This window comes from Salvia hispanica, chromosome 6, assembly GCF_029641045.1.
Source record: "Salvia hispanica isolate PSC_SH4W2 chromosome 6, Shi_PSC_v1, whole genome shotgun sequence".
Classification (NCBI taxonomy): domain Eukaryota; kingdom Viridiplantae; phylum Streptophyta; class Magnoliopsida; order Lamiales; family Lamiaceae; genus Salvia; species Salvia hispanica.
In genome coordinates this window covers 9,241,752-9,252,113 of record NC_142697.1, presented here as the reverse complement: position 1 = coordinate 9,252,113, position 10,362 = coordinate 9,241,752, and the positions used below count along the sequence as shown (strand labels likewise).

Here is a 10,362-nt window from a genome sequence, read left to right as displayed (position 1 = left end):
CACCCAAATAACAATCCTGTCACGAAGTGCGCGCTTTTGTGACCTTGGCAACCCTGTCATGAAGTCCATAGCAATGTGTTCCCATTCCCACTCGGGGATTTCTAGGGGTTGCAATTTCCCATAGGGTCGTTGATGTAGAGCCTTCACTTGTTGACATACTAGGCACCTTTCTACAAACGACGCTATGCTCCTCTTCATGCCATCCCACCGAAACTGCTTCTTCATATCTTGATACATTTTCGTACTTCCTGGGTGGGCAGTATAGGGTGTTTCATGCGCTTCGCTCATGATCTCATTTCTGAGAACCTCGTCATCGGGTACACATAATCTCCCTTCAAAAGTGAGGGCGTCATCCGCTTCTTCATGATAACTCACCTCTTTTCCCGACCTCACTTTAAGACGAACTTTCTCTAATGCTTCATCACTCCTTTGAGCCTCAACAATTATGGCCCTTAAGTCTGGTTCAATCACTAAAGGGGCGATCCTACCTTCCACCGTCTCTGGTGCTCTTACTACCTCCAGCCGCATCTTAGCAAATTCCCGTATGAGCTCCTCATTCTGTGTGAGGAAGGTGGCCACTTGGGGCATAGTCTTCCTGCTCAAGGCATCTGCCACTACATTGGCCTTGCCTGGGTGGTAATTTATACCACAGTCATAATCCTTGACTAATTCGAGCCATCTGCGTTGTCGCATGTTTAAATCCTTCTGCTCGAAGAAGTACTTAAGGCCCTTGTGGTCCGTGAAGATCTCACATCGAACTCCGTAGAGGTGATGTCTCCAAATCTTTAAGGCATGTACCACTGCTGCTAGTTCAAGGTCATGAGTGGGGTAATTTAGCTCATGTGGCCTGAGTTGGCGTGACGCGTACGCAATCACCTTGCCATTCTGCATCAGTACGCATCCAAGTCCAATCTTTGATGCATCGGTGTACGCTACATAGCCTGCTCCTGGTGCTGGCACGGCTAGGACTGGTGCGGTGGTCAACTTTTCTTTTAATAGTTGGAAGCTTGCTTCGCACTCCGGCGTCCAATTGACCTTAGCTCCTTTCTTGAGCTGTTGAGTCAGTGGTCTGGCTATTTTAGAAAATCCTTCAATAAACCTTCGATAATATCCAGCCAAACCTAAGAACTTCGAATCTCATTAGGCGTTGTTGGTGACTGCCAACGTTGTACTGTTTCCACCTTTGCAGGGTCCACTCGGGTCCTTTCTGCCGTTACTATGTGTCCAAGGAAGTTCACCTTGTTAAGCCAGAACTCACATTTTCCAAACTTAGCATAGAGTTTCTCGGCTCTCAACGTCTCTAAGGTGGTTCTCAGACGTTTCTCGTGTTCCTTCTCGTTCTTCGAATAGACTAGTACATCATCTATAAGGACTAGGACGAACTTGTCCAAGTATGGATGGAACACGCGGTTCATTAAGTCCATGAACACTGCCAGGGCATTTGTAAGTCCAAAAGGCATTACAGTGAATTCGTAATGGCCGCATCTAGTGCGGAACGCCGTCTTGGGTACATCATCATGTCGGACTTTCAGTTGGTAATAGCCTGATCTCAAGTCCATCTTCGAGAATACACCCGCCCCTCGAAGTTGGTCAAAAGGTCATCAATCCTTGGTAGAGGATACTTGTTCTTGAGCGTCAGCTTGTTCAACTCTCGGTAGTCGATACACATTCTCAGTGTTCCGTCCTTCTTCTTCACGAAGAGCACTGGTGCGCCCCATGGTGACACACTGGGTCGGATGAAACCGAGGTCTAGTAATTCCTGTAGCTGTATCTTGAGTTCTTCTAACTCTTTAGGCGCCATTCTGTATGGTGCCTTCGATACCGAGGCCGATCCTGGTTCGAGATCGATTGTGAATTCTAATTGCCTGTCTGGCGGCAATCCTGGTAGTGCGTCCGAAAAGACATCTGGGAATTCTCGTACCACTTCTACATCCTCAATCTTACGGTCCTCTTTCTCTTCTCCATTCAGATAAACGAGGTATGCAGAGCATCCTTTCCTTATCATAGTGGCCGCTTGTAGCGCAGAATCTATGGACTTTCGTCGCCTCACGGATATTCCGTGAAAGATTGTGGGTTCTTTCCCTGGGTATTGCACAGAGATCTGCCTTTCCTTACAAAGAATGGTAGCGTAGTTCTCGGCTAACCAATCCATTCCCAATATGATGTCGACGTTCCACATCAACGTTACATGTAAATTGTGAGCCACTAACTTAAGGTTTCCCATAGTGAATTCTACGTTCGAGCAAGTTCGTGAGGTATCTTTAAGGCCTCCTATGGGTGAGAACACCCTCATCTTATGTTCGATTTCATCAGTAGGCAATTCTAAAGTATCCACGCAAGGTGCTGACATGAAAGAATGACAATAGGTATGTTGAGGAGAGTTCCCATACTTGCTAAATTGTCTTGCTCTTGGTTCCCTGCTCAATCTTAGGCTGTTTCTGCCTCGGTGCAGTAACTATAGTCTGAGTGGGAAACCTCTGGCGTAGCTGCCGCTGGTGATATGGTGATTAGGACTGTCTTTCTTCTTGGCTCAGCTTGAAGTGCCCGCAACTACGGACGCTGCCCTTAATAGTCCTGCCTCCCTCCTGTCCTAGTATTCTTGTACAGCATTCCCTGGAGAAATGTCCGCTTCTGCCACAATTAAGGCACCTATGTGTCCTAACTATGCACTTTCCACGGTGGTTTCTTGACCACTTAGCGCGGGGATGGGCCTTAGGTCGGTACTCAACCTTCTTATTGAGATCGGCTTCTCTACCGCCATTCTGCGATGGTTTTGGGGCAAGTTGTTGCTTCTTATTCTCATTTGAAGTACGTTTTCGTTTTCCCGATCGTTCCTTCATTCGTTGGTTTTATTGCGCCATATCTCAGATGATTTTCCTCTTGTCGAAGACATCCGTTCATTAAAACGTAATCTATGAGAGTGTTCATATTTTCACTAGATTTCGTTACCTAACGATGATCTTGATCTCCATTTCCTCGTGGCTCTCCTAGTTCACTTTGTTATTTGTGCCCCAAACGATTAATCACTTAGATAAATAAGTCTTGCACAACGAAAAGTCATTAGGTCTGTACGTATATAAGATTCCTTTACATTTCTCTTTTTGTGGCCTACATTCTATGTATATAGCGTAACGATCCATCCCATAGCAGCTCGTGACCGGCGGCACACAAGTGCGAAAAGTCCAAACAACTATGCCCTTCGTGATTGCCTTGTACTAAGAACTCGATGATTAATCAAACAGTCTTAACTTGGATAGGTACTGATGTCACCTAGAAGAAGCATGACTGCAAATTTCTTTTATTGAAAGGACTATAGAATATCCAAAGGGATAAGAATAACATCTCTTGCTCGACTGTTGTGAATTTTCGACCTCAAATCGTGACAATTGATTTTGAAGGCAAGTACTAAGTTCAATTGAACTTATCGTATCCATTCAAAGAACTTCAAGGTTCAAATGGTTTCAAATACTTAAACCCATCGAATTTGTGAATTCAATTCTTATGGGAACTTGAAAGAACATGAGGTAGGTCATGAGAATAAGATGATACTGTATGAACTCTCAATTTCCATAGTAGGCTTGTCAAATAAGATGGTTAAATTGTCCGTTCAAATTGACTAGATCCGGACATCAAGGATGATGATTTCAACATGTCAAGATCTCAGATGATTAGTCGCAAGAGGGTTTAGAAATGTAAACAATTGCCATTGATTAACGTTGATCATGGTTCACCAACATTATAATGTGGAAATCATGGAAATACATCAATGGATTCACAGGTAGCGACCAAAGTGAAAGAAATATTTTTGGAAAAGTCAACTACCATCAAGGAAAATGCAATACATTAGCCTTAACTTAGTGTTTCAGAAAGAAATCTTGAGCTAGAAATAATGCATGTAGTGGAACTGGACAAGAAAAATTCACTCATATAAGAACGAAATAGTCACAATATGGTTGCCAAATAAGGAGGTGAACAAAAGTTCCACTTATTGTGCCATTCTCTGAGAAGAAATGTCTGAAAAAATCAGCAACTTAAGGGTGAAGTTATACCGTGAGAGTTAAAGAATCTGGGATATTGATTTTATCAATGGTGGGTCATACGGGGGACAACAAACAACAAAGATGCTTGAGAACATATAAGTCTTTCGAATTTAAGATTTGAAAGTAAGTCACCATTTTCGTAAAAAAAAAATAAATAAATAAAATGATAGTGACTTATTACTTGCAAAAACGTGAGTCAATCAAAAGTCTTAAAAAGACGGCAGGACACCCTTGTTCAGGATGTTCAAAATGAGATTATTCTGGAGGGCATGGCCGTAAGCAACTTTAGAGTCGAAGGTTTATGACCGGAGCTTATGAAGTCAACACCTTACATTTTCTGAACAATGAGCTCAACTACTATAGCCAACAAATTGAAAGAGAGTCACAACTTTCGTAGGAGAAAAAAAAAATGAGGCATTAGTTGCATAAATCCAAGTCAATCTAAGGTCTAAAGTAGACGAGGGCATTTTCATTAAGGAGGTTCATAGAAAGAAATCGATGGGAATCCAAGTAAGTACTGTTGATCATAATCATCTGTTCCACTTATGTGACACTTTCTTGTTTGTTCTTTCGGAGCTTGTACATGATCAGAGCGTTCCAGGAAACCATAGATTCCAAGCTAGGATTCCTGGTGTTACAACTAATAGCTGTCGTTGAAGGTCATATTTTCATAATGATCTCGATAAGTCAGGACGTTCATTCTCGTAAAACATTGCACTCTCCATCGTGCTTCACAGCGTGCTATAAGCATTGTTTCTAGATCACGTAGCCTCCTTGACTTGCTACGCAAGACTGGATCACTTAATTTGATCGTAAGTACGATATCTTTTCGTGTAAGGATACACCTCCTTTACTAGATCAAGGGTACGCTCATTTTGATTATGATTGAGTTCATGAAGACAAAGGGAACTTCATGTTGTTCCCATCATTTAAAACGTTCAACAGACGCCCATGTGCCGTAGGTAGTTTCTCGTATCTCGTCTGATCGTTACCATCTAAGAATAGATGGGTTATTTATAAATTGTTAGGTTCATTCTTGTACATTTGGAATTGTTCCAATTACAACATCATGGATCGTGGTCTCGTCAAGAGATAGGGTAGAGGAAAAGGTGTGGGGTCCACTTTTAGACACATTCATCTATATTTCCTCATTCTTAAAACAAAATTAGGGGTTTGCCCTAACTTGCATATACTCGTTCATTTTATCGCTTAGAAAAGCGGTAAGGAAGTCATCAACTTACAACTCTGTTCAAGAGCGTTTAGTCTAACGTACTTCTTAGGCATTCTATGTTCGCATGCGTTAGTCATTCCGTAACTTCCTAAAAAGTTCCTTAATCTATCATCATACTTCACATAATCGAGCATGTGTAACTGATAATACTTTAGCATTTGTCTCAAAGACATCCTTATGCTTAACAATTTAAACTTGAAATTCCATGATTCATAGGAAAAATGGAATTTACATGCTTTTCCTTGAAAACCCTGAATATTTTCACAATATCTTCAAAAAGAAATCATTTTTTTTTTTTTTTTCAAGTTCTTTCATGAATAACTGAAAATTTTTCTGGTAAAAACTTCTTTCTTACCTCATTGCTGCAGTTGAACGTGACGAGTCGAGGTGTTGGGTCCTTTTAAGCTTTCCATTTTAGTACTATCCTAGTCTAGTACTATCATTCTCGACTAAGGCTTGAAAAGAAGGTTCTTGGGTCCAGAGCGAAAGAACGGTGCTCTGATACCACTCTGTCACGACCACAACTCCCTAGTGCTAGTGAGCGTAGCTATTTCGCGACTAAAAATTCTCAATAATCAAGGGACAACAATAAAAGGATGAAATCACTTAAATCAATAGTATCAAAGGCATATGGGTTCATAGTCAAAACGTGTTCAGAGTATCAAGACTAAGTTCATAGCTTTCTAGCACATAATTCTAGATTTGCAGCGGAAGAGTCCAAGACAAAATAGCACGTATGAAGACATGCTACTTTGGGTTACCTAACTACTTATTTAAAAGTCTTGTCCCAACACCTTCGCCTCCTCGTACACGTTCAACCTGCACATTAAAAAAAAAAAAACATGCAGGGCTGAGTATTTGATATACTCAGTGGGCACATTGCCAAAAATGGTTTTATCTTTAATTGTCAATGCCAGAGTTGAGTGATCACGGGGTTTTACTTAAAAAGACCCGAGTCACTAAAATACTTTTCCTTTAGTAAAGATTTGATTGCGCAATCACATAACATAGATATACCATATCTGAAACTGATGTGAACCGGGAATGTGGCCACATTCCACGACGGTCACTGGACCGGCCAACCCCTTTTGTTAGCTCACGGTCCCCTTATGTGTACACTAGTCCGAGTAGGGTTTGCGGCCCTACTGGGACCCGAATTCGATTTAACTTGATTTGGCATAGCCAAGCAGATAGGTAATCATAAAACAAAACATGGCATGACAACATACTTGAGCAAAGATTCACATTTTCATACTGAAATCACATTTTGAAAGAAATGCCCACCTCAAAAGCTAAAGCTCTTTCCGTAATTTCCTTAACTTGGCCTTAGATGACGTTCGTAGACGCCCCTTTAGGAAATAGCATAATATTTAATTAGACTTTGATAAATCAATTAAGCTTAAACGTGGATGCATCCTAAGTGCGTGATCATTTTATTCCTTTTCCTTAATTCATAAAAAAGAGTCCCTGAGTACTAAAATAGACTCGAGGTCTTTTCATCATTTCGCACCATAAATTACTCGAGCGCTAATACTAAAGTCTGGGAATTAAATTTATCATCGTGAAAAAAATTTAGCGGACCATTACTTAACCTCAATTATTTGATTTAGCAACATAGGTGGGCTCATGATTTAATTAGGCTAGAGCAAACTCCCATTTTATTTTAATTATTAGCCCAACTCCTTAGATTATTTAAAGAATTGGTCCATTAATTAACAAAACCTTAGCCCATGCATTTAATTTATAGAGGCCCAAAAGAAGAAAAGGAGAGGCCCAAATGAAAGAGGCCCAATTTCTTCCTCCCTCAAAACTATCGGCCTCTCTCTCTCAAAACACAAAATCCCCAAAATCAAAATCAAAAACCCCAATTCCTAATCCTTGCTTTGGAGAGGAACGACGGCGCATCTCCCCCCCCTTCGTCGCCGGCTCCAGCTCTGGATCGACGGCGCGCCTGTGTCGCCGTTATCGCGCGGCGAGCTCCGCCGTCGCCGCTGCTCCAACTCTCTCTCTCCTTCTTCCCTTCTAATCTCTCCCTCCTTCGGCTGCTACGCCGCGCCTCTGAAATTCCCCTCTCCGCTCATCCTTTGCTCGTTCTCGGCGATTCAGCGCCGTCGCCGACGTCTCCGGCTGAGGTAGACGCGGCTTGGCCCGCCTTGAAGACCAGCCCGCCGTCGCCTCATCTTTATTAGCGGAGTCGCCGACAGGAAGGAGGCATCGCCTCTCTTTCTCCCTGCCTCCGGCGTTCTCCTGGCTCCCTCCGGCGAATTCTCTACCGCCGTCATCGCAGCTCGCCGTCCGGCAGCTCTCCCATCACTCCTTGCTCCAAAGCTAAGTTTTTTTTCCTCTCATTTATTTCCTTGTAACAATACTATGTTTCAAAGATGAAGTCTTAGTGTATCTTACTGTGTGATGTTGAAACCATCTTGGGTAGTAATTTAATTGGGGAAAACTTTGATATCAAAACTTGTACATGAGGCCTACTGTGTTGGTTTGTATTCTTACTCAAAGTATGGGTTCTATCAGTCGATATTGCTAAGTTCACATTGGATTTTTGAGCACCTATAGTTCTAAGTTCTTGATTATCTATGATTGGCTATCATGATGCATTGGTGAGGGTGGGCTATGGAATACCTCTCCTTTGCGATTCTCGTTTTACGGCTGCTTCTCCGTGTTGCCGCTGCCCCTCCTCGCCTTCTTGCTCCTCCCGATTCCTTGCTGCACTCCTTGATTGTGAGTGAATTTGTGGTTTCTGGGGAGGGAGTCAGGGGCGGTTTATGGTGGTTTATATAGGCGAAGTGTGGTGTACTCGTGAGGCCTTAAATGGCTGTCAAAGCTCTTTGTTTTCATGCTGCAGATGGCACCTTTAGTTTACTTCCTTTGTCTCTTTCTTGAAACATAAGTACTACCTTCATTAGGTTACTTTGTTTGATGTGCAGGGGAAGCAGGTGGCTGTTCGGTTTGGGCTGATTTGGCGCAGCTGGAGGGACACGTTTTGGGCTAGCTGATCAGCAAGGTATCGGTCAAAGGATAGGTTGCCACTCCAAAAGAGGCAAGTCTCAAATTCTTGGCAGCAATGAGAGGTAAATTCTAAATGTTTTATCTCAGTTGTCCCTTCATTCATTTATTACTTAGTACACAGGTTTGCAGCCTTGTACTCCTAAGTTTTAAGAATTTTTGTTTTCACATACAGCTCTCGGTTTGGTGCATTGGCTGTGTAGGAGTGTACCTCCCATTTTGGGATCATTTAGACCTCCTTTGGTAAAGAAAGGATGCCTCCTTCCTTGTTTGGTTTGATGTTGGGAAAAGTAATCTAAAATATTTATTAGTTTTGTAGGTTCTTGCAGGTTTAATGGCAGATAAAGGAAAAGGGTTTTTTTAAAAAAAAATTGGGGATGTGGCCTGGGATCGAGACGAGGCAGTCGGGCTGGCTGCACGGGCCTTCGGGCTGCCCTCTAAGTCTTTGGGCCGAAAGAAATCTCGTGTTCGAGAGTCGAGGCCCAACTCTTTGTATATTTGTATTCTTAAATTCTTTTTTTTTTTTTTTGTCAACACATGTGTAAATCATTTTTATTTCTTGACGTTTATTGTATTTCACACGTATATACGAAAATCTGTTTTAGTTTGATCGACACTCTTCAAATTAGCAACCAAGCAAGACCATCGACTAATATTTCTGATTTGAAAACAACAAACATTTCTCTAGGTTGACATTAGTCTTAAAGAAAAGGTAACAAAGAGCGGGTATTACATATTGTATCCTCCTTTGGAGGTTAGTACGCATCAAAACTTTACAATTTTACTGGTCACAACACCGACGCATCAATATCTTCCTCCTTTGGAGGTCAACACGCCAAATGCTGCCTAAGCATGACCATCAGATTTAGCATTACAGAATTTTATTTCTACAACACACTCCCATAACAATGTTCGTGCGCTGATAACAAAACCAAACTATCTCATAAATTCTGATTGAACCCTGAAAATTGCAGTTCCTTAGGATTATTGTCCCCACTTTGCAGGTGGCAATAATATTGGGAACCACTTTCTAGTCCATTCTATTTATTATGTGAGAAGTCCGCCCTTATGAACTTACCGTTTTCGTAGGATTATTGTCCCTACTTTGTAGGTGGCGATAATATTAGAAAATCAGCTTCACAAAATTTGGCAGTCCAACCGATGGAGACCATATATAAACCTTAAGTTCATAATTATCGCTTAGACATTTTAGTTATGGTTTTTCATTAATTATCCTTTAGCCTTAAGGCAGATTAAGACTAATTAAATTTTGTTGGTATTTAATTGACTGGATAATTAAATCTTTTATAATCTTTAAAGTCTTAGTATAGAAATTATTAATCTAGGATTTAATTCTTATTCATGTCATACTATAAGATGTTTCTAAAATAAAGTACATTATTTATAATCTTAATTAGACATGAAAAATTAAATTCATATAATTTCCAAGTTCAAGATTAGGAAGAATATTAATTATATTATTTAATGTAATCTTATATATATATATCTATCTTATTATAGATTCTAGATATATTATATTTAGGAAACTATTAAATTATTCTCATCTATATCATCTAGGATATAAAATATTCATAGATATAGAAAATAATCCAAATATTCCTAAAATCTAGGGAAATCTTCCCAAAATATTTTATTTCATTAAATAATATTATTTTTAATGATATCTATTAATTAAAGAATTAAATAATCATTAAAATAATCTTTCGTCAATATCTTGCGATTCGAGGTTGGCACGAATCTACACGACGAAGATTTGAACGCATCCTCCGGAGACTCTCGCCGGAGCGGCGAAAATGCCGCCCGACAGCCGCCGGAAAGTCACGCGATTGCGCGTCTTGCTTCCTCCTCCCTCCGCGGCGAGTTCGCCGCGATATCCCTCCGTCGCTTGTCATCAAGAAACGCGGCCGATGCCGCGGCTTTTCCGGCGATCTCCCACTGCTCCGGCGATCCTCGCGAGAACCAGCAGCCGCCTCGAGAGGCATGGCTGCTCTTGGTCCGGCGACGTCAGGGCTTGGCGACTAGGGTTCTAGGGTTAGGGTTAGGGTTAGGTGGCGC

General features: G+C 41.4%; 1 long non-coding RNA gene across 1 annotated transcript; it reads left to right on the top strand.

Moving 5' to 3' along the window:
• The first annotated feature begins 7,095 nt into the window (after positions 1–7,095).
• On the top strand, positions 7,096–8,858 carry LOC148923172 (uncharacterized). Its single transcript, XR_016132616.1, has 3 exons — positions 7,096–8,351; positions 8,462–8,529; positions 8,606–8,858. It is a non-coding gene; the product is annotated as an uncharacterized LOC148923172 (long non-coding RNA).
• Positions 8,859–10,362: the final 1,504 nt, after the last annotated feature.